The following is a 23,972-nucleotide window of genomic DNA, read 5'->3' as shown; positions in this document are numbered from 1 at the left end:
GGGGGGGGGGGGGGTTGTTAAGGAATTCTTCTCTTAAAATTATAGGAGGAGTTAATAGTTAATATGAGAGTTAGATAACCAGGTTCTCAGATGTTTCCATTTTGTATACCCCACCATCATAAAAAAAGTGTATCCTATGAGCACCTCATGTTTCCCTCCCTCTTAGTCGTGCAGTCACATGGTGTTTCTCAAGAACTTTGCTTCCACTGGAAAATAACATTAAGAACATATTTTCTCTGTCTTCAAAGCTTTATGTGTTTTGTCCTTTGAAGGAAGGTTAATTGCCCTCAGCCAGATCCTCAGCTGGTGTTAATCAATATAGCCTCATTGTCTTCATTAGCTCTGTCAATTATCAAAGCTTAGGCTCTGGCCTAATCTGTGTCCCTAAAATAATTTGTTCATAGGAACATGATCCAAAATCCATTGCAATCAACAGGATTCTTTCCATTGATTTCTGAGGGCTTTGCATGAGGAGATTGGACCTCCTTTGGCCTTCCCTCATTTTGTTCTTGTGCCACCTGCATTGAATTCAGCAGAGTTACTTCTCTCCATTTGTTTCACAGGGAGGAGGATCAGTCCTACCAAGCATCCTTCATGTTAAGAAAAAGTGCATGCACAAATTAGTGTAAAGACTACTTCACTACAAATCAAAATGTTTTAATGGTTACCAACCAATAAAGGTCAGCTTTTTGTTAGAAAAATAACAAGCACAAATATAAAACAAAATTAAATCAAGTATTTAAAGGTTTCCTGTTCACTGATTTAAATCAAAATTTTGAACCACTTGGATTTAAAGCAATCCACCCTGGGTACCAGTGTCAGTCTAGTTACAGAGGAGCAAGGAAACTGTACTCTACTGTGACACATGTATCTGATGGAAGAACGTGTTAGCTGTGAGACTACAATTTTCACACTCTTGGATTTAGGCTTGGTCTAGACCAGGGCTGCCTACCTGGTGGCCCACAGGCCACATGCAGCCCATAAGGAGTTAGTTTGCTGCCCTGAGCTTCAGGCTAGCCTTCATTGCCCTCTGAGCTCATGTGCAAACATCCACAGGCAGAGTTGGCGTGCATTTCAGAGGTGTGTGTGCGCAGAAAAGCTGCTGCATGCTTACATGGAGAACACATAGATGGTTTAGTGAACTGTGGCAATGATATGTCACCTTTCTCCTCATCTGTGATTGTGCTTGTTCTTCGTAGCATATGTTCATCTTTGCAGTGTCTCTCAGACCTACCAATAAATATTCTCTTCCTGATGATGCAGCTCTCATTCTGAAGAGAATCCAAGACTGCTCTTGTAAAAGGTAAGCAGAATTATTTTTTTCTTTCTCTCTTTAAATGGTATACTAAGAAAGCTTGGTACTTTGTGATTCTTTCCCTGTCTCCTTTTTTGCCAAGGGTCATTGCAGCAGCCTGCTCCAGTCCTCTAATTACAGGCTCTCCTGCCACATGTATACCCAAGTATCCACTGGTTCCCGTGCATGTATTCTGAAGACTGCATTTGAGCTGAATGAGCTGCTTTTCTTTTTGAATTCCATGATTTGGACTTAGAACTGGTGAAAGGTAGATTATTAGCCCTGGAAACAGGAGTTGTCCAGGTTTTTCTTTACCCACAGAACAGGCACAGCCTATCCAGTTAAGTTTCCCAGTCAATATGCCTCAGTCCTGTTTTCGAAGGGAGGATGAGCTCAACCAGCCCTTTGGCCTGCTGACTGAGATCACATGTTTTGTGATGTGGACCCTCATCTGCTTGGAACTGAAGTCTGACAATCAACTAATTTCACTGGGACCATCAGCTAGTAACAATTTCTGGTCATTGACTACTTAGGTTGGATTTGGACCAGTGACATAGCGGAAGGTCCCATATGCCAATACACATTCCCTTGGCTAATCTCCATTTGTTGTTACCCGTTCACCCACTCTAGCTTCCATAGAGGTTTCAAGACTCTGTTAGGGCTGAGTTGTCCTTGCCCACAGAGAAGTAGGGCTTGGATGAGTTTCCACCCAACAGACTCCAGGAGAGACACACCTTCTCTGCTATGGCCAAGTGTCTCCTCTTCAGTACACCCAGATCTTATTGATTTAAAGAATCCCATGTTTTCAGCTCTACATGTCTTGATTTCTTTGGTTTCTGATATCATTTCTAAAGTATAAGTGTACTTCATCCCAAGGGAAATAATTTAGAACTAAATAATAGTTCACTGAGTTGAGTTAAGCAGTAAAATGTATATACAGGCTAGGAGAGATGAATCACAGAATGTGGCAAGAGCTGGAAACCATTTCTCTAGTTTCAGAAAGGCTACAGAGAGTCAGTGACAGCAGATTACCATATTTTATCACATACCACATGCCCCCAAAACACACACAATTTATTTTTGGAAGGCAGACTGTAGAAAATAGATTCTTCCAGAGTCATGGCCTAGAACTAGCTTTTTCATGGAGAGGCTGTGTTGCAAAATAACTGCCACGTTCTCTCTCAGCCAGCAAGCTGAGAGAGGCAATGACAGGGTTAACAATGGACTCCACCCCTCCTGCTTGCTGGCTGAGAGAGAAGTTGATAGCCATTTTGCAATATGGTGTCTTCGTGCTTCTATTTAGGAGGAAAACAATCAGCTTCCCTGCTTTAGACTTGCACCCCAATTTTGAAGGACTCATTTCTAGGGGAAAGGGTGTGGTGGTATGCAAATATAAGCAATATATGAAGGTAGAATTGAAGAGGCAGGTAATGCATTTCTTGCAAAAGAATAGCTATGAGAGGTGTGCCTGCCAATTTGCAGCATACTTAAGAATGGACCTTGCTGAACTTGGCTTTTTGATGGGATAATGTGGGGCAGACTCTTTTTGTAGAAAGTGTTATACATCTGTTGGTGCTGCATTCATCTTGCATAAAACTGCTTAGTTGCAGAAACTAACCCAAACAAACTATTCATTAGCATAGGATTAGACAGAGATTAGGCCCTCCATTATATCAGCAAATATCAAGAGAAATTCCTTCCACTTCAGGGGAGTTGCTTCAGATTTATGCCGTTGTGTCTGATAAAAAATAAGCCTAGATCATATGTCTGTTAAGCAGTTGGGAGAGGACCTGTGCATTGTGAGTGGCTGGGTCAGGTGGTTCCCAGCTCCAGGAGGTTTAACTTTGTTCCTGGCTGATTGCACATAGTGCTTATTATATTGACCATGGGGTTCAGTGAAGATGGGCATGAATGAGACAAACTAAACAATAAACACTTATTGTGAAGTAGTAGGCAAGCCTCTGCAGTCGTTCAATCTCTCTATATTATTTTCTTGCATACAACATGCAACTTTTCTGCCAGGGATGAAAACACACTGCTTTGATTCCTGCTCCACAGTGGAGCAGCTGTGGTATTACTACTCTGGCAGCTGAAGGAGTCAATGGATTTAATGGTTCACTGTTCTTCAACCCACAGGTGTTAACAATCATCTCTCCTTTTTAATGGTCTCAGTATTCCACTAACCAAACTATCCTTTCTTAGGGAAATTTTGCAGTTTGCTAGCTGCTCCTAGTTTTTTTCTTTCTGTTTCACAGCCCTGGAGACTATGTAGCTTTTTTCAAAATCATAGATCCACCCCTGGAGACCAGTCCTCAGCAGCAGCTATGGTTTCAGGTATAGTTAGGCAGGAAAGGGAGGGTAAGTCATCTTAAAATTAGGCTCTGTCCCTGCTGTATGCATCCATAACTCTGGAAAAATCTTTTTTTCCTTCACTCTGCTTTTCAAAACCAAAGTCTGTGTTATATTCCAGAGTGTATGGTATGCAAGCAAATATAGTAACTAACAGCTACTGCCTAACTGAGGAACTATCTCCCAGTTCCCAACTCTTCCAAATCAGGAGTATCTCTAAATCATAACTTTTATCACTACACTTTGTGAAGCTTATAGAAACAACACAGTGAGTATAACTAGAGAGCTTTTACTTACTGTCAGCCAGCTGATTAGACTGGCTGGCAGAAGGGAAGGGCGCAGGGGTCACACATCGGAAGTGTGATAGAACAGTTGCATCTTTTATAACTTTGTTGTGCATTGAATAACTATAGAAACCAATTAGCTTCTAATAAGGAAACCAATTATCAGTCACTGCACAGATAACCATGCAGATACACCCTATTTTACTACATGGGTATGTGTACCAATTAGTTGTCCTCTTATTGTTGAACCTCCCTGCCTTCCTGGAAGATGTGTCACTTGACTTATCATCTTCCAGGTACAATGTGCAAGGGCTTTGAAACTCCTTACTCATTATATTTCTGGCAGCCCACCCAAGCCTGGTACTATCTTCTAGGAAGGGAGATAGAAAGGGGGAAACTGAGACCTTGTTAAACAAAGAAGAGAAAGGGACAGTGTAATGAGGCAGGGAGACCTGCTAGGACCTGAGGCCTTGTTAAGCCAAGGTTTTGTTGAAGCTGTAGACAGTGTGTTAGGACTACTTGTAGCAGTGTCCAGTCTTGCTATACGTGATGAAACATCCTACCCTGGTTGTTGAATCAAAAGTGCCCCTTAAAACTCAGTGTTTTCTGTGGTTTAGAGCGCTAAAAAACTAGGGTGAGAGATTTGCCTTCCTGCAGAACTGAAATTAAGGCCAATCATGTCATACATTTTGAGAGAGAAGGACAAGACAGGACAATCCCTCCATTCAGAATGCATCGATTTATTAAAAAATGCATATAATGGGAAAAGCTTTTAATTTGAATGATATTGGTGCCCAGAAGCACGGCAATTACAGAAGGGCTGCCAACATTTCTATTACATATTCTGTTTTTATGCATTTACCATCTCAGCTGTTCAAATCACATCAGGCTTATGTCTGGCAAACACTTTTTTCCTCTCTGGATGCAAATCAGATCCCCCTCTGCTCTTCTGATACTTGTGCTTTAGCCCTAAGCACAGGGCTTATTGGTATGAGTAGAGGAAAGGCTAGTGCTTCAAGGTTGCATGGTCTTTTGTGGCAGTGATACACTTCTATGCTCCCATTACTAGACACAGAAAGGAAGAAAAACCCTCCTAGTTGGGGGTGGCTGGTGCAATATTTTGCCTAGATCCATATGAGCTTTCTCCCTCCCAAGGTCTTCATTTCTCCTTCCTCTCCTAGCCCTGTACAAGGAAGACCACTATGCTGTTTACTGTACATGCTGGCACAAATGGCCACATCTTTTCTTCCCCAGATCCTGACTGGGTCACAGTGGGAGATGATGAGATGTGCACCACAGATTCTTTCTGTCTCGGCGTCCTGTGCTGGGGGCAGTTAGCCAGTAGGAGCCTGCTGACTTACTGCTATGCTGGTGCCATCCCTGGCCATGGGGCCTAGCTCCTGTATTTTCTTCCTTTAGCCCTTAATGTATCTGTTTCTTAAGGCCTCTTGACCATGGTACTTTGGTTACATGTTAAATCTCCTATTCCTTGTTAAAATTGTTTTTCCCTTTTGAATTGTAACTTACCTGGGACAGGTATTTCCTCTAATTGGGTGTTTATACAGAGCATGAGAGTGGGGACTCAATCCTGATTGTAGCCTTTCAGTTGTACTACAGTACTGATGATGATGAAAATAATGATGATGATGATTTAAGCTGAGCTGGTGGCTGTCTTCAGATCTTGTGAAGTTCAGGGTACTCTGGAGGCTAGAGGGGCAGTGATACATTCTACAACCCTGTTGAAGATTTCAGAACAAATTTCTTTAGACCAGCAGATAGAGTGTGGGATTGGACATGTCCGTTGATATACAAGCAAAGGTAAGAGCTGGTCAGGTGGAAGAGGAATTAAGAGTTCAGGGAGCCTGCTGGAGTCTTGGGAGGGGGAACCCAGGTCAGATGGATTTGGTTAGCTGTATGCAAGGAGGGGCCAAGAGAGAAACTAGTGAATCTTAAACAGGTTCAGAAAAACATGAGGTCAAGTTCTGTGCTAATTTACACTGCTCTGTGCAAACCCCTGGGAGATGTGCAAGGTAGAAGTCAATGTAGAATTTGACCCTTACATTTTGAGTTGTTTGTTACAACCAAACCTCCAGATCTGTTTTGGGTTCTGCAGTTTGCCATTCAGTCTAGTGTTTGCACTTTCCATTTTAAACAGTCTTCATAAATATTGTGCAAATACAGGTGATTTGTACCCAGAGTGCAGAATCTGAGAGAAAGGGGACTGGGAGTTACACAGAACAGCTGAATCAGGCTTGGAAAGGTACAGAGGCGCTTAGGAGAGATTGGAATAGCACAAGGGAGCTGACAGGATTGGAGCAGCCTGAGGGAGCTCAAAGATCAGAGCGATGATAAATGCAGTATAGATTTTGTAGCTGGAAGGAATGCCACCAGAGAAGGAAGTGGGTGAAACAACAAATTGATGGTACTCTCCTCTCATAGCTCTCTCCTCATGCAGCAGCCCTAGCATATCCTGCAGCACACATCAGCTGTTTAAGCTCAGCTGGTCTCTCTAGCCAGGGACTACTCAGTGCATGATTTCAGGAGGGAGGGACAGAATGTGTCATGCCAACAGAGGCAGTGAAGAGTACCTCACAAACTTTTAGGATGACATTATTTTTAAAATGGAATCTGTGCTGGTCAAACGCTACAGGAAGGATTCTTATGTGTTGGCTATTAAATGACCCAAAGCTGCAGTAGTTTTAGCTAATGTAGAGTTTGTATTTGTAATGAGACTGAGTTTTTTGTTTTATACTGATCTCTGTAATAATTATTTAAAATGTTGCTGTCTGCTGTTAATTGCTGTGCTGGGCCATCTGCCTTGTTATTTCCTGCCAGTGTACAATGTTTGACATTACTCTTAGCTGGAAACCGGAAGTAAACCTTGCCAGATATAAAACCCAGTGATAGAGATTAGTGCAAGAGAGCCAGGCTCCAAGAGAAAATTGGACCAAGTACTGTCCTGCTTGTATGTGGTTTCCTTCCTCCAGGGGATCCCAATACATGTTATATACAATTGACAGGAATTGCTTTAACCACAACTGAAATTCAGTTGGAACACAACTACTGAATGGCAGCACACAGCAAAACTGCATGACGTTTAAGAAGTGAAATGAGGAGGGATACTATAGGTAGTCAAAACTGCAGGGAATATTTAGGCATCTAGGGTACAATTATCCATACTAGAATTTGCCCAAGGCATTCTGTTTCCTACGCTTGTAAGTGTCATGGCATCGTTAATGATCACAAGAAGTCAGAGTTGCTGTTTTGCTTTGGCTACTTAACAATATTCCAGTGCCCTGATTCTTGGCTGGTTTTTGCTGTCACACAGGAAATCAATAAGTCTGCTTCAGCTGATGTCCTGCGTTTTCCTTGGAGATCTTCCATCCATGTACTGGCAGGCCTGTCAAAGGTCAGTAGGTAAGATATGACAAAGTCTACAACTCAAGTTCTTGCCAGTCTTTGCTACCAAGCCATCAGCTCTCCCCTGCTCTTTCTCCATGCTTGAGCCTGATGCTGCCTTAACTTCCGGAACAGAACTTGCTAAATTCCTTAGGGCTTGTACATCATGATAGAAACAAAAACAAGGTGTGTATTATACTCTGGGGCATTTTTATATGCAAGAAAACACAGTATATGAGCTCACATTTCACCTTAAAGTGTGACTTGACCCTCCTGCTTTGCAGTAAGGATGCATCTCAAGCTGGAGTAGCAGATTCTGGGTGTGAATTGTCCACCAGTGCCACCCCTTAATTTCCTGGAGCTACTCACTTCTCACTTGTCTCCCATGCAGCAGAAACAACGGCTGGTTTTGTACACACAGTCTGTTTTTAGCTCTTTGTTCCAAGTACCCTACTCCATTTCTGCAGTACTCAACTCACCTCAGCCAAATCATGCTAAACTATGTTGTACCAGCTTATTGCTAAGTTGGCAGAGGAGCACAGCTGGGGAGGGTTAGACTCTTCTGTCAGTACAGCAAAGACATAGATGTGGGAGATGTACCCAAAACCAGTTGGTGTATGACAGCATCTTGAAGAAGCTGATGGAGGCTAGAATCAAGGTCCAGTGTAGTAAGCCAGGTAAAAGCCTTGATGATGTCCTCTGTAGGCAAAGGATACTAAATCAAAACCTCGCTCCTACCTGCTCCTACTTGAAGCAGTTTGACAGATAGTATGGATATTGCTGGCTACATAGGCACCCAAATAGTTTTGTGTTAAGTGCCATCTTGCCTTCAGTTTATCAAAGGTTCACTTTGTCACCATCCTACAATTGTTAAGTGTGCCATTAAAATAGTTAGGCAAAATATGGCCCACATGCTGGGGTTTGCAGGGTGTGGGGACTCCCCCACATGCTCCCCCCATGATGCACAGTCTCTGCTGCCAGTGGTGGCAGAAGCAGCAAGCAGCAGACCCTTGGGGTGCTTGTGGCCTGTGCAGGTGCAGCCGCCTAACTGCGCACAGCTCCACCCAGCTCCAGGGGCTGTATGTGGTGGCAAGGAGCAGAGCCAGGCTGGCCCACCTCTGTGCCATGGGGCAAACATGTAGCTCTGGGGACTTGTGTGCACCACTGCAGGGATGCGATGGAGCCAACTGTTTTCCCCACTTCCTGCCACCACATGCAGCTTACAGGACTCCACTAGGAAGCAGTGCCACATCTCCCCCACAACCTCCTTATGTACACACACCCACACCCCCAACATACCTATGCAAACACACATAAAACAGAACAAAATATTCATAGATTGTTAGGGACTGGAAGGGACCTTGTAGATCATCGGATCCAGTCCCCCTGCACTAGGCAGGAAAAGACAACTGGGTTCAAGTGACCCCAGTGAAGTGACTGTCCAGTTTCCTTTTGAAGATTTCCAGGGTAGATGACTGCACCACCACTGGAGGGAGTTTATTCCACAGTCTGGACACCCTGGAATTGAACCTGAAGTGACCTTCCAAGCGTTTGTATCCATTGCTCCTGGTCTTCCCCAGGGGTGCTCTGGTGAACAGCTGTTCACCAAGTTCTTGATGTACTCCCCTGATGTAACAGTAAGCCTCTACCAAATCCCTTCTCAGCCTTCTCTTTTGTAGGCTGAAGAGTCCCAAGTCCCTCAGCCTCTTCTCGTATGGCTTGTCTTGCAAGTCCCTGATCACACGGGTGGCTCTTGTTTGGATCCTCTCAAATTTTTCCATGTCCTTGTTGAAGTGCGGCACCCAGAACTGGATGCAGTATCCAGCTAGTCTCACCGGTGCAGAGTACAGTGGGAGTATCACTTCCTTAGTTTTGCATGAGATGCAACGGTTAATGCATGCCAGCGTGTTGTTTGCCCTGCTGGCTACAGTATTGCACTGCTGGCTCATGTTCATGCAATGGTTGATCACTACCCCTAGGTTCCTTTCGGCTGCTGTGCAAGTCAAATTTTCACCACCAAGCCTGTAGGTATGTTGGGGATTGTTTGCCCCCAGATGGAGCACCTTACACTTCTGAGTGTTGAACCTTCTCACCACCTGCACACGGGAGAGAGACCTGTTCATAGAAGGAGAAGAGATTGATAAGACAAGACCTACCCACAACAAAGCCACGCTGGCTGTCGTTCAGAATCTTACCCTCAACGAGCGTATCACACAAAGATTCTTTAATGAGTTGTTCCAGGATTTTCCCTGGGATGGAGGTTAGGTTGACTGGCCTATAGTTACCCAGATCCTCCCTCTTCTCCTTCTTGAAGATAGGCATAATGTTGGCCCTCTTCGAATCCTCAGGGATTTCCTCTGTGTGCCACGATTTCTGAAAGAGTTTTGCCTGCGGTTCCACGATGGCCTCAGCCAGTTCCATCAGCACTCGTGGGTGAAGTCCATCTGGTCCTGCTGACTTATAAATTCTAGCTTTTCTAGTTGGTTTTGCATCAGCTCAGCATCCACAGTGGGAAGGCTATCATTCCCACCATGCCTTCTGTGATCCTTATCTTGCTTGTCTTTCCTCTTCATCTGGTGAAATACCGAAGCAAAGTGGGCATTCAGGAGTTCAGTTTTTTCCTGAGTGTGCATTACCAGCTGTCTCAAGGTGTTAAGAATGGGTCCACACTTCCATTTGTTTTCCTTCTGCTCCCTACATACCTAAAGAAGGACTTCTTATTGTCCTTGACTCCCGTGGCTAACTTAAACTCAGTTGCCATCTTAGCTTTCCTAATCATTTCCTTATGACTGTGGACCACTGTTGTATAGTCCTGCTTGAGGACTGTCCCTAGCTTCCACTGTGGGTATGCCTCCTTTTTCTTTTTTAAGAGGACTGCAATGTCCCTATTGACCCAGGAGGGCTTGCCAGCCCTTCTGCTACTTTTTCTCTTCATGGGAATGGTTTTCTTCTGTGCTTTGAGGATAGTGTTCTTGAGGAACGACAACTCTTCGTGCACCCCACTCGCCTTCTGTCCCTGGTCCCACATTGCCTCCTATACTAATGCCCTGAGCCTGTTGAAGTCAGCATTTTTGAAGTCCAGGACTTCAGTCCTACTAATTGATTTGTCAGCGTTGTGGTGGACAGTGAACCTAATGTACTCACAGTTGCTGTCGCCCAGGTTACCCTCAATGTTCATGCTTCACACCACATTGCCTCCTTTGGCCAAGACCAAGTCTAGGAGAGTGGTACCTCTGGTTGGCCCTTGCACTTCCTGGGTCAGAAAGAGCTCCTTGATTACAGTTAAGAAGCTACATGACTGATCCGACCTAGCCAAGTGTTCTTCCCAATCTATGTCCAGGTAATTGAAGCCACCCAAGTCCTTTGTTTGTGCAACCTCTGTCAGTTCTCGAGAGAACTCCAGATCCAGCTCCTCCCCTTGGTTCAGGGGCCTGTAGTAAATGCCCACAGTTAGGTCTCTCTCACCTCGCTCCCCCCCTTTTACCCTCCCCCATGAAGCTTGACCCAAAGGGTTTCAAGTTGCTTATCTTTTGGAGCCAATGTCAGCCTCCAGAGAGGTGTACTGCTCTCTCATGTAGAGAGCTACACCCCTGCCTTTTCTCCCTGCTGAGTCCCTGCTGTGCAGGGTGTAGCTCTCTATGGTTATGCTCCAATCATGCGAGGAGTCCCACCAGGTCTCCATGATCCCAACCAAGTCATATTCCCCACTAGAGAGCAGGAGGGCTAACTCCTCCTGCTTGCTCCCCATGTTCCTGGCATTGGTGTACAGGCAGCTGAGGCCCCCAACTGACATTCTTGATTTCCTGAGATGCTGTAGGAGAACTGTTTGGTTAGCATTTTCAAAAACAGTTATCTTAGTGTCCTCCATGTGGGAGCTTTCCTGTGTGCCAGTCCCCAGGCATGCTTCACTTGGAGTTTCCCCATCCCCCAGCAAAGTCAGTTTAAAGCTCTGTCTAGTAGATCAGCCATCCTGGCTGAGAACAGGGACTTACCTCTCTCCACGTGAGGTGGATGCTTTCTCCCTGAAGTGTGTGCTGTGGTTGAAGAAACCGAAGCCCTCATGGTAACACCACTGTCAGAGGTGTCTATTTACTTCTTCCACACAGCCTTCCCTCTTGGGTCCATGGCCTGCAACAGGGAGCACAGAAGAAAAAACTACTTGAGCCCCCAGAGCCCTGTAGTCACTCATGACCCAGTCCGGATTACTCCTGGCCATGTTGTTCGTGACCACGTGGAGGAGGAGCATGGGGTAGTAGTCCAAAGATGGTGATCAGGGGTGGGGCACCTGTCAAGGGGCAGGACTACTGTTGCAGCCCTTGACAGCTCACCAAAACTAATTAATAGTTTCATACTTGGCAGGGTCAGAAGAGACCTGAGCAGATCATCAAGTCCGACCCCCTGCCATGGCAGGAAAGAGTACTGGGGTCAAACGACCCCGGCAAGGTGTCTATCTAGCCTCCTTTTGAAGACCCCCAGGGTAGGAGCCAGCACCACTTCCCTTGGAAGTTGGTTCCAGATCCTAGCCGCCCTGACTGTGAAGTAGTGCTTCTGGATGTCCAGCCTAAATCTACTCTCAGTCAACTTATGGCCATTATTCCTTGTTACTCCCAGTAGTGCTTGGGGGAACAGGGACTGTCCCATTGCCTGCTGGTCTCCCTTGGTCAGTTAATAGACAGCCACCAGATCCCCCTCAGCCTTCTCTTGTAGAGGCTGAACAGGTTCAGGTCCCGTAGCCTCTCCTCATAGGGCCTGCCCTGCTGCCCCCTGATCATGTGGGTGGCCCTCCTCTGGACCCCCTCCATGTTGTCCACATCCCTCCTGAAGTGCGGCGCCCAGAACTGGATCCAGCTGCAGCCTGACTAATGTCATATAGAGGGGGAGGATCACCTCCTTGGACCTGCTCATGATGCATCTGTGGATGCATGACAAGGTGCGGTTAGCTTTCCTGACCGTGTCCCCACATTGGCGGCAGAAGTTCCCTGACTTCTGGTGGGACTGGATGTGTTCAAATCAGCAGGTCCAGACAATCTCCACCCCAGGGTGCTGAGGGAATTAGCAGAGGTCATTGCAGGATCCCTGGCACAGCTTTACAAGCACTCATGGTACTCTGGCGAGGTGCCAGAGGACTGGAAAAGAGCCAGTGTGGTCCTCATTTTCCAGCAGGACTGGATGTGTTCAAATGGCTTTGACATGTTCATGTGCTCCTAGTAGTGGGCTAACTTGACCACACGTATGCTTCCAGTGGCCCTGACCCAGCTTGCAAAACCCATTTCCTTAATGTTAGCTGTTTCTTTTCAGGCACAGTAGTTCTCTCCATGGTCTGTGGAGAGACCACACTGTCAATCACAAACAACACTGCAGCGCCAATAATTGACTTCCCTACAGTAAGCTGGTTAGCCATGAACCTGTAGTAGTCTGGAGTAGTCAGATCTTATTGGCAACCTGCTTCCAAACTGGAAGGGCTTCATTCATGTGTGCATCCTGATGCTGGAAGGTCTGGGTAAGCTCCTCAGCCAGGTCCATGAAGCTGTTTTTCCTCCTGTGGAATATTTTGGAGCTAGGATAAGAGTGTGACCCCACCACACTGCCAGCTACCTTGTATCAGCTTGAATGTGGAGAATTCATCGTGGCCACAACATACAACTGATCTCCAGTCTGCAATGGGGAAAGCCCGTGTGATCTCATCAAGACCCTTCATTGCATGCTTTTAGTAAAATGCCCTCCGTCAACTTTCCTGCCCTCTACCTTCATTCTCTTAAAATGACAGTGCAGCCACAATCAGGAATAGCTCGCAGCAAATCTATGGCTTGGCATGGAGCAGATGGGCTTGACTGGAAATACCTCTGCTAAATGTGTTGGTGAGTAAAGAACGGTTCCACCTAGGGAGGACCGATGAGTTCTTCCACGCTATGCAAACCAATTTCTCAATTTAATGAAGCACTAAAAGGCCTGGGATATGCTCTCTGTTACCTGGGAACTAACCTCAGGTAGCTACAATAGCACTGGGAATGGCTTCCAGAGTATGAGATGTGCACAGCTCTGATGTTTGAGTACTTGTAGGTAGGCTTGGCCAGCCCAGTGGTCCATGCCCAGAGGGTGATATGATCTCCAGTAAAGACATGTGCAGAGAGAGAGCTGGGAGAGGAAGCAATCAGGGTATTGATTAGGTCAGGGTTCACTATGCATGTGAAGAGGGGAAAGAGCTTCAAAGGAACTGGAGCAGGAGGTGGAGAGTGTGGTAAGGGAATTGCACAGAAAGGAGAGGCCTGGGAAAAAGAGTAGCATGCACTGAAGGGAAAATCTGAGTAGCAGTCAAGTGCTGAGAAGGGATCAGAGCAACCAGAAAAACAATGTTTTGCTAAGAAAGAGAAAAATGGGAGTTCTGATTGACATGCAGATGTCATTTGTGGCAGATACGGTTTCTAGGGAAGTTTCCAGCAACAGTATTCATAAATAATGCTTTTAGTATAGGTTTTACTTTTCAGCTCCATTCCTGCTTTCACTCTGGCTGTTGTCATTTTTAAAGGAACACTGTCATAAGATTTTCTCTTATGCCCAAGTATTTTCTAATGTATACCTTCCACTCTATTTCATGTGTGCATGCAAACTGTATTGGTGGGAAAACACCAGGGTTTAGTACCTGAAAATCCTGCACCAGTTACACCCTTTACCCTAGTGCAGAGGCTACAAGAGAGACACTAGCAGAAGGCAGATCTGGATTCTGATCTGCCACTGTTGGCCTAAATTAGAGCAGTCCCCAGACTGGCTGCACCCATGCTTGTTCAGGAGCCGGCACAGATTGACCCACCAAATCAGGGGGTGGAACCAAGTCCCTGAAAGCTTTCTGCTGTCCAGCACCAGGCACATACTAGGGGTAGGTAAAAGTCCAGTTCTCTGCATCTAGAAGAGGCCTACAATGGCAAATGAAAGCCACATCTCTTTTATAGATGCCCAACTTCAGTAATTAAAACAGGATGCAAGTAGAACAGTACAACAGACCAGTACAATTCCACTGCTATGAAAAGACCCATTAAGGTACAAACAAGGAGACATGTCAAAAATAAAATGTTAGCTCAAAATCTGCATCCAAATAACATTGAGGCTTTCAGGACTTCTACACTTGTGCATTACACGCTGGTAGTCATAATAATATCTATTATTTTTTAATATAATGACTAAACCAACCATCAAGAAAGAACATTAATGAAAAACTAATAGTCCCTACTAGATGGACCCTTTTATATTCTGAAATCTATATGCAGAGTCCAGGTACCATAACAGGATAATTCTGATTACATTAGATTAGACCCATAGTACATAATGGCTTAATTTTGCCAGTTTTTCCTCTTGAGGTCAGTTTATGATAGGTTTCTGCACAGCACAGATCATCCTTCTTAAAACACATTTTACCTTACCAAATAGCTATTAGTGTGTAAACAGTGTTAAAAGTTCACAAATAAAGATTTTACATTGTATTTGTGTGGAGTTGTATCTATTGTGACATTTACAGGTAAAAGCCAGATTAAAGAATCAGACCAGTCAGGAAATAAATTCCAAATGGCAGATATCCAAATAAAAAGCAAAGAAATGTAGAGACTAAGCCACCTCTCAATGCCTAACAGGGCTTCTCCACACCTAGATGCAGTGTGCATAATAATGCTGAGCAAACTGCAGAAGATTTGATTTTGTTCCAATTAGCATCCAGCTTTATACTAATACCCAGAACTGGCCTAATGGAAAATAGCACCATGGGCAAACTTGTATTTTGGTGTGCTCTCCCACCCCAAATCAGTGATGCTGCTGCAGATAGAGCCAGGCAGGCAGGGGTGCAGGGTATAGTCTGGTGGGGAGGCAAAAGGGCATGGTGTGCCAGGCAGGTAGGCACTGCTGCTGTATGGGAGCAAATCAAGTGAACTGGAGCAGGCACCACCCCACCTGCATGTGCCCGGCCCTGCTTCTCCTGAGCAGGTTGGGGTGGGTACCCTCCTCCTGCCTGGGGCAGGTCAGGGGGAGAGTGCTGCTGTGAGCACAGGCTGCTCACATGTGTGAGTGTGTGTGCATTTGGCACCTCCCTGACCATATTGCCTTGGGTGGTCACCCATATTGCCCACCTCTATGACTGCTTCATTCTCAAGAATGTTAGTAGAGCCAATCTCAAAACCAGCTCTTAATTCATTTGTGTCCAAGAATAAGTTAGGGTCTGGGCCATCCCCCACAAATGCCTGTATCCCACCTTCTATCAGGGTCCCTCAAGTGCTCTGTTTGAATTTTCATCTCACCCTAAGAGAGGTGTCCCTGCCTGAAAAATGCAGGAGGGGCAGGGAAGGAGCAGCCAGGAGCAAGTGAGCAGTAATTCCCCCCCAACAAGAGAGAAGTAGTATAAGGCTGGCTTGTGGGAAGAGGGATACCATATTTCCTCCACTGTGGCTGTGGTCTCTCTAGGGAAGACTTAATTAGCCAGCCATCTGCTTATCTTATGCCTAAGGTTGCCTTTGCACTTCCTTGAGGTCTCCTGTCTCCAGCTGAACTTCCCAACACAAAATCTGCTAATTGGCTTTAGCTCCCTTATTATGAGGTCTCATTATAGGGCCAGTCCCCCTCCTCTATGAGCAACTAAAATCCTCAGAGAGAGAAGTGAATTTCCCTCTTGGCAGTATAATCTTCTTTAGAAAATATAATGTGGTCCTTTCTCCAGCAGCAAAGTTTCATCTGAGGAATACTCCATCTAGTTACATTTCACTCTACTCTAGTGGGGTTTCCACACTTATGCATTTCACCCAGAAGGCAGAACAGTGTCTTGCCACTAGGATAAAATGCACATAATTTGAATGGCAGCGTAGTTTCCAAGGTGCCCTGGGAGCTTGGGGGTACAACTAAAGGAAAAACCAAAAAGTAATACCTGGTTTGAGACATCAACAGTAGAGCACAGAAGAAAGTATGGCCTATCAAGAGCAGGAAGGAAGTGGTTACCTTCATGGGGTGGAGTTGGGGCCAGAATGAGGAGTACTTTCATAAGATGCATCTGAACCTGAAGGAATGTTTAACTTCAGATCAGGAGACTGATAATTCTTATACTGCTCCTGGTAATTCACACCCACTTTTTTTAACACTATTTCCTATTAGGAGTTCTGGTGCAAGGCCTAATCAGGGCAGAATTATGTTAAAAGCATATGGGAATCTAATTCCTAACTTCCTGATGTTTCTGGATTTGAATCCAAGTATTATCTTTATTTTATATACAGATTTAAAAACACTTGGTACTTTTATTATTTAACTTACAGTCTAGATGAATGTCAGTATATTGGTTACCAGGTATTTGTCAAACTGAAAAGTCTGAATTGAAACATGCTTGTGAAACACATCAAGTAGAATATTCCTTAACAAAGATTAAGTTCTCACCTAACTTTCTTGCTTAAATTAAGAGCAATCATGATATGTAGATTGAACATAAATTTCTACGCATCTGTTATTTTATCATTTGATAATGTAATTAAAATGTCACTTATCAATGGGCAAATTTTAATGAACTTAAAAGCACCTTGATGGTATATTATTACTTGACCTGTTATATAAGAGGATTATTTCCCTGTATGTTATGGATTGAGTTTCTTTGTTACTACAAAAATAATTGTTTTCCATTAGTTTGTTCTTTATGGAATGGGTAAAGCTATCCATTGCAGCCCTTTATTACCACTAAGACTCCCTGCTAGCTGAGTTAAACTGAAGAGGCCCTCTGGTTTTACACTTTGAGTTCATTATCTCCTTTAACTGCTAAAAACTTGGTAAATGTTGTTAGTCTGTGGTAAAATCTGTGAAAAGGGGACCAGGAGGAAAAGACTGTAATTACAAAGATATTTGCTGAAGGTCAATTGTATTGAACTGCATTCAGCTGGGGTTGGAGGGACTGACGGATGTGGAAAGATTAAAAGGGCTAAATAAGATATAGCTAGGCCAAGTGACAGTGAAAGGGGGACCAGATTACAGCCTTCAAATACTTGTAGGTGGTTGACACCAAGGAGGAAGTGGAAGTATTTAGGCCGGTATAAGGTGTTCTAACTAATAGGGAAGGAAGCTTTAACGTACTATAAAGCACTTCTGTTGGGGAGAAAGAAGTGGCTTTGGAACAGCGTTTGTGTGAAACAGTTACAGACTGAGCTGTCATTGCAAATTCTAAGGCTGAGCACTCACTCTTTGTTCAGCTAAGTTCCCATTGGCTTAATTCTGATCTTTTCCCCAAGAACATAATGGGCAAATTTAGTCCAAATACTAGCCTCACTTCTGTCCTATTTAGATCAAGCCTAAGCTAATTTGCTCAGGTCTAACTCCTCCTGATCTCCTCCAGTCTCTGAGAAAGCCCGGATACCCTGTCAGCTGGGTTTTGTTAAAAAAAAACAAAATAAAGAAAAACCCAGATTTGCTCCCACTGGGTATGCCCTCATGAGCGGGAGCATGCATTTCCCTGAGGACAAACAGCAGCAGCACAATATGTGCCACTGCTACTTGTCCCCAGAGAACACCCATACTCGTGAGCTCTGGTATGTGGCATGTTGCCCCAGGTGGGGTAGGGGATGCTGGGGCCAGCACCTGGGCTGGCCCCAGCAACCTTACCTGGGGCTCTTGGGGGCCTCCGGAGGCTGCAGCTCTGGCAATCTGACAATAGGGAGCCTGGCTGGCTGAAACCCCACTCCAGCTGCTGGCCAGGCTCTGGTTTTGGGTGGCATGTGCTGCTATCACATGCGCTGCCCCACTTTTTTTAGGTGTGGAGTATGTTGACACTGGGATCTTCTAGTGCCAAACCCCTCTCCACCCCCCTCCCTTCCCCTACCCACTGCAAATTAGCAGTGCAGGGAGTGCGTGCATGTGCAGCACATTCAGTGTGCGGCACTGCAGCCACTGCATATTTTACATCTGCACTCATCTGGATGTGCCCACTGATGGAATCACCTTTTTCATTGTGAAAACACTGTTTCTGTTGTATTTTTACATTGTGAAGACATCCCTCATTTTCATTGTCCTGTCTTCCGCTGCAGGGATCTGTATCCCCCAGTGTTCTACATACCACGACATCAGTGTATTTCCTTGCAGTGAGCTTGTGAGTGTTCAGTTTTGAACTGACAGATGTCACAGAACCCTCCCACAAGTAGGATTTCGGAGGAAAGTACTGTAATTACGCACAAAGCACACTTATCTTTTCCCCAGAATTATCTCTTCCAAGTATTGGTGTGCATGTTTTAAGCAAGGAAGCTCATTTCCTTGCCAGAACTGAGGCATGTGGTTAGTGTAGTGGCTGCCAGAAACTGCTGGCTCCCTTCCCTGGCTTATGTAGGAGGGTCCAAGTGTGCTGCCCTGGTCACTCGCTCTGTCCTTGCAAACTGCACAACTCAAACTTTAACCCCATCAAAGCCACTGCCAAATTGGCAGCAGCTTTTGGCTGAGCAGGTGTTTAGGCACCTCAGGATGCAGGCAGGTGCCTACAGCAATATTCAGAAGACTTTGGGTCTGTAAATCCCACTGAGCTGAGTAGCTGCCATCCTCACCATCTGAGTTCCTGCAGAAGGTTCTACACTGCTGCCACCTGAAAGGAAAACTGCTACTTTTTATAAGCAGATTTCTGGAATTAGTACCAAAACTTGATTTCCCATCACATGTTATTGGAAAAGCCTGGTTCTTGTCCCATTTAAGAATGAAAAATCCTGTATTTAAGCAACCTTCCTAAAGCAGTAGGGCCACATACTGGCTATTTGTCTGGGATGACAAGCATGAAGACTAAGCTGGTAGGTGTAAAAAATTAATGTGCTTATCTGGGGTAGATAAAATTCTCACCTCTGGCCTAAATTATGGTCTTGTAATTTTTAGGGTGCTCTAACAGACCTTGTTGGCACTGCCCAGGACAGAGGCCTTCTGTGTTTTGTAGCCCCAGGCACATGAGAAACTGCAGACTGGTAAGGCATGTTGTATATAGGCAGCTCCTTTTTCTCAGGGAGGGGAAGTTTGGGAAAGACATTCTCCAACAAAAAGATTCTCGGAAGATGCAGACTGAGGTAAAGAAAGCCTGGGAAAGAGCAGACTGTGGGCCATCTTCTGCTAGAGAAAGGGAAAGGGTTAGGGAGCTCTGGGTGTTTCCACTAAGGACCTGGGAAATAGTTTGGCAGGGTTTGGGTGAAAAGCATTGGAGCAGGAAGCGGCAGAGACAGGTCAAAAGCAAGGTAAAAGACAAGGCAGGGGGAGGTGATTTATATTGGGTTAGGTGGCTTCCTATGGCAACCGTGTCATGGACTATGTTAGGATAAAAGAAGTAAGTTTGGGCAAGAACTTGTGTGAGATGGAAGCTCAGAGCCAGCATCCACTTCCTCAGAAGGGTCCAAAGCCAGAGCTCCTACAGGAGGGCATGAGTAGATGATAATGCTTGCCGGTGAATGGGAGTGCAGGTGCTATTTGTCTGGATTTCAACAACTAAGAGTGCTTGTACACATTATGGGGGTTTAGTCCTCAGGTTTTTAGTCTATGCCTCCTAAATTGAAATGGTGGGGCATAGACTAAAACCCTGAGGACTAAACCATTTCAATTTTTTGTCACCTTATGGTGAGGGGCCTGATCCTTTTTCCCCCCTCTATCCCCCCATTAAAAAATAAAAAGATTGGGCCCTTTGCTGCTTCTGATTTCAGCAGGCTTCTATGACTAGCAGGATGCCTGGGACCACCCAGAAAAGGGCTGGCTTGCCCCTGGGGCAGCATGGGAACATGGCAAGAACGTGGCTGGGCTTGCTGGTGGCTGAAGAAGGCAGCGGGGATGATGCAGGGGGTGCTGGAAGCCTGGGTGGGCTCAGGGAAGTGTTGGATCAGATGCCTCTAATCTAGAGCAGCACCCAGCCAGCTAGCAACCTGCCTAGGCTTCCAGCGCCCAGTGCACCACCCCTGCTGCCTTCTCCAGCACCAGCACACCCAGATGCCCTCCTGCTGCCTTCCTGTGCTGCACCAGGAGTAAGCCAGTCCTTTCCTGGGTTGCTCCAGACATCCTGCCAGCTGCAGGAGCCTGCTCAAGGCAGAAGCAACAAGGGGCCCTGTGAGGAACTCACCTGGGATGTGTCCCTGACCAGGAACATGGACCTCACTGGAACAGGACATCCACGCTGTGGTGGGAGCTCCTGGTCCACCCCAGCCCAGTTTTACCACTTCAGCGGGTGTGGCAGATTGGTACAAATCCACAGCTGGGGCAATATCCAGGGGCTGGGGTAGAGCTGAGAGGTGAGGATGGCAGTGAGAATGAAGTCTGGGAGTGAGAGAAATGCTAGGAAAATGCCCTGAGAGCAGGGTAAGTGTCTGATTGGGCTCCGAAGATAACGAGAAACCCTCGCTACAAGGGTGAAAAGGAGGGGAAAGCAAAGAAGGAGAGAATAAGAATGGGAGTGACCCAGAGGGGAGGTAAAGAGGGTGGATGCTCCCAAGCCGCCAGCTCCATTTTTTTGTTTTGTTTTGTTGTTCGGGAACTCGGATTAATCACCGCAGGCTGCCAATTGAGCCAGGTGCGGCTGCAGCAAGAAGAGGAGTCAGATCGAGAGAGAGTCTCTTAGATGGGGGGGGGATGAAATCTTGCCTCCCTAAAGGCACTGCAGCAGGACCTGAGGGGACAAGAAGCCAAGACTGGCTGAGGGAACAGGACGGCGAAGTCCACCCCTCTCACATCCCTCTGTCTTGTTTGCACTGAGAATTTCTTTTGCTTGTTAAACGGCAACTGCAACCCGCCAAGTAAGGCGGGTGCAGGCGCAATCAGCCCAGGAAATAAAAAGAGATCTCCCCAACCCACCTGAAAGCACGGGGATAATCCAGGCCAAGGGAAGCCTCAAACAAACCCAGCGATGACCAGGACCCAATTATCCTGAACCTAGGCCCAGCAGCTGTCCCACCTATAAAAATAAAGAGGAAAAACAAAGGAAGGAATTGCTTCAGACTAATCATTTAGCCACCCCTTTGTCCGTGGCTTTGGGAACCGGGGCGGGTGCTGGTGGTCAGTCTGGTGGTCAGTCGTGGTGGAGGTGAGTAGTCACCACTTCCCTTTCGTTAACATCTCCAAAAGAAAAAAAAATCTTTTCAACTTCAAAGTCATGGCAGGCAGGAAGAGAGAGCATGTAGGACCCCACCTAGACTGACCAAAGGTTGCAAACACCCTGAGAGGGCCAGTAGATGTCAGTGGGATGTAAGGGCACGTGCCCTTATCCGGTGGCTACCTGACAGGCCCAATCTTATTTTTCTGCAGAGCCTGCCCAGTGCCAACCTCTCCCATGGCCAGGGGGCTACTTGACAGCTGTATTGCTGCAATTTGCAACCTAAACTACATCAGGATGTAGTTTAGTTTGCAGTGATGCAAACTCATTTAAAACCCGCAAAACTCTAGTACGTGTACAGTGTGATGCCATTAAGGCGCACACAGTGACATTTTTGTTACATGTACCTCTTAATGGCATCACATGTACAAGCACCTAAAGAACTAAGGAGAGTTTAGGCCGTCAGGAGAAACATCTGGTCAGGAAAAAACTCTGGGAAGAGCTGCTTTGTTTGTCTGGGACTTGTGTGAACATTACAGTTTAACTGGAGATAAAAAGCTATCCTGCTAGCCCAAGAAAACGAGGCAAGGCCTCTGGGGCCTGAATACTGTAATGATGGACATGTTATAAATGCTTGTAGAGAGCTCCTGTATTCAGTTGAGATGATGTGCCAGGAAATTAGACTGGCTAAGCAGGGACTATAGAACCTCATGTAAAGACATTTAACAGTGGAAAGTCTCTTGGCTGGCATATGATCATGTGCAAGCTGAAACTGAGTTTTGAGTTCCATTTTAAAATACAGGTTTTGTACTCTTAATTGCATTATGATAAACCTGGAATTCTTGATTCAAAATTACCAGTCAAGTGTTTTAGAGGCAATTTTTCAAAATGCCTCAGAAGAGAAAATGCCACAAGGAAACACTTGTCTTTTAGTTCAGTCCTGTAAACTCTCTTAGGAATGATCCCTTTGAAGTCAATGGCTCTACTCACATGAATAAGGGTCTGCAGGGCAGCTTTTTCTATTTTTTTTCTAAAAATATATTAATCCCATAATTTCTTTCTTTCACTTATTTATTCTGCCTCTTTAAAGACACATTTTCTTTCATCTGAATTGGCATGAGGCTATGTAGGGGATGATTTAGTTACCCATAGAAGCATTCATGTGTTGGGTGTATATGCATGCATGTATGTGCATGCAACCATATGTATATGCTATGCTGTGCTATGAAGTAGACGGTTTGGTTACTCACAGAGGAGGGGGTGAGCATGTATGTGGCATTTTCAGGTGGGGATATGCATCTGGATTAATTTAGGTATCATGCAGATTTAGTGCAAAATGCATTGTGGGGGGAGATTATCCTACGACTAATAGCTTTCACCCTGTCAGCATGTTCCAATGGTCTGATTAGCAATTGTATTGTATTTAATTTGTACCAAGGTAATTCAGTGTCAGGCAGAAGAGCTCTCGGGATGAAAAATTGCATCAGAATTAAAAACCAATAGTCAAACTTTCAGTCTGAATGAGCTTTCTTGGTAGAATGCTGAAGCGTGATTAACAAGGAGTCCATCCTGGCCATCCCACAAAAGCATTTTACGGAATAATGTGTGTGGGAGTGGAGAGGTTGGTTTTTCCTGGTACTCTACATATAACTTTCGCAAAATGTGAGACAGGTTTTTGTTGTTTAATTTTGCGTGCTTTTTGGTCTGAGTAACTGAAATTGTCATCACTCCAGGAATTTTTTTCTATAGATCTCCGTTTCTGATTGTTGAAACAGCCACATTTTTCTACTGATCTTTTAAATTGTACACCTTAAGCTTTTGATTAAAGTTTGTTATATTTCACCTCTGATTTCCAAGCCAACAAAGAATTGCCTCTTCCCTTAATATATACAAAATACCATAACAGTCCCCATGACTTGGGAAGTCTACCCGTGTGTTACTGGGGGAAAAAATATTATGATTATTTATTAATTGCCAGCCATATTCTGTTGCTGAACAGAGCCTAGGGAAATATGACTTCTGGCTGACAATTAACTTACATCTTCACTATGTATGTATGGAGCACTATGCTTAAGTGCTGGAAGGCAGTTCCCTCCCTCACTTACCCTTGTAACTTCATCAGAGTTGGTGGAGGCAGACAGGTGAAACCAAGGGCAGAAATAGGTGCTGAAGAACTGCTAAATGTTTGACTCTGATTAAATTGGAGTCTTCTTTTTTACACTGATTCTGCAAACGCTAAGGGCCAGTCTACAGTACAAAGTTTGGTCAGCACAGCCATGTTGCATAAGAGGTGTGAAAAGATCATATTCACAACATAGCTACACCACGAAAATCCTTTCCTAGATAGAGCTTTGCTGAAAGAAGAGGGCATCTTTGGGCTTAGCTTCTGCTGTTTGGAAAGGTGTAAGTAAGTTAGCAGAAAAAAATTCTCTGCCAGCACATGTCATGTCTCCACTAGGGGGCTCTGCTGACATAGCTATAGTGGCAGCCGCTCTGTAATGGAGACAGGTCTTTCCACTGAAGTCAGTCATGCCATCCAGGAAGAGCACACACCAACTGCAGAGACTCTTTTAGTGTAGACATGCTAATAAGCTGGGTTTAAACA

The 23,972-nt window shown here is 45.2% G+C and overlaps 1 long non-coding RNA gene across 1 annotated transcript in view; it reads left to right on the top strand.

Annotated features, from left to right (window-relative positions):
- Window positions 1-1,203: 1,203 nt before the first annotated feature.
- The window catches only part of LOC109303381, a 71,238-nt gene continuing 48,469 nt past the window's right edge, over window positions 1,204-23,972 (top strand). The window contains exons 1-2 of the long non-coding RNA XR_002099079.1: window positions 1,204-1,303; window positions 7,256-7,344. This is a non-coding gene — a long non-coding RNA (uncharacterized LOC109303381). The remainder of the gene's footprint in view (window positions 1,304-7,255; window positions 7,345-23,972) is intronic.

This window comes from Gavialis gangeticus, unplaced genomic scaffold (genome assembly GCF_001723915.1).
Source record: "Gavialis gangeticus isolate Ggan-Ray unplaced genomic scaffold, GavGan_comp1, whole genome shotgun sequence".
In the NCBI taxonomy this organism is placed as follows: Eukaryota; Metazoa; Chordata; order Crocodylia; family Gavialidae; genus Gavialis; species Gavialis gangeticus.
This window is presented reverse-complemented; position numbering and strand designations above follow the sequence as displayed.